This window comes from Apaloderma vittatum, unplaced genomic scaffold, assembly GCF_000703405.1.
Source record: "Apaloderma vittatum isolate BGI_N311 unplaced genomic scaffold, ASM70340v1 scaffold32133, whole genome shotgun sequence".
NCBI classification, from domain to species: Eukaryota; Metazoa; Chordata; class Aves; order Trogoniformes; family Trogonidae; genus Apaloderma; species Apaloderma vittatum.
The window spans coordinates 4,011-4,381 of record NW_009706939.1 but is presented as its reverse complement, the minus strand read 5'-3'; the positions used below and the strand labels follow the sequence as shown (position 1 = coordinate 4,381).

Here is a 371-nt window from a genome sequence, read left to right as displayed (position 1 = left end):
CGCCACCACGGAGGAGGAGCAGCACACGTGCCCATGGGAAACGAGCAAGGTCAGGAGCGACAGCCCCCAAAAGCTTGGGGGGCAAGCACTCCCCCCAGCCAGAAACGCGAGGGTTGATACAGATGAGGGTTAAACTCTTCCCGTCTTCCAGGAGCGCTAGAGCCTCCCCCCATGCTGGGCAACACGCTCCGGCCAAGGGCTTGACCCTTACGGGAGCACCACTGCCTCGACCACAGAAGCCCAAACCAGCTGCCGGGAGCTCAGACTTGCCCCTGGGAGCCCAAAGCAGATGCTGGAACCCCAAACCAGCTGCCAAGAGCCCAAACCTGCCAGTGGGAGCCCAAACCAGCTGCCAACAGCCCAACACTGCC

At 62.8% G+C, this 371-nt stretch overlaps 1 protein-coding gene across 1 annotated transcript in view; it reads right to left on the bottom strand.

The window, feature by feature from the left end:
- The window catches only part of LOC104271350 (maestro heat-like repeat-containing protein family member 1), a gene marked incomplete at its 5' end in the record, with an annotated part of 5,002 nt that overhangs the window by 1,579 nt on the left and 3,052 nt on the right, over nt 1–371 (bottom strand). The window lies entirely within an intron of this gene.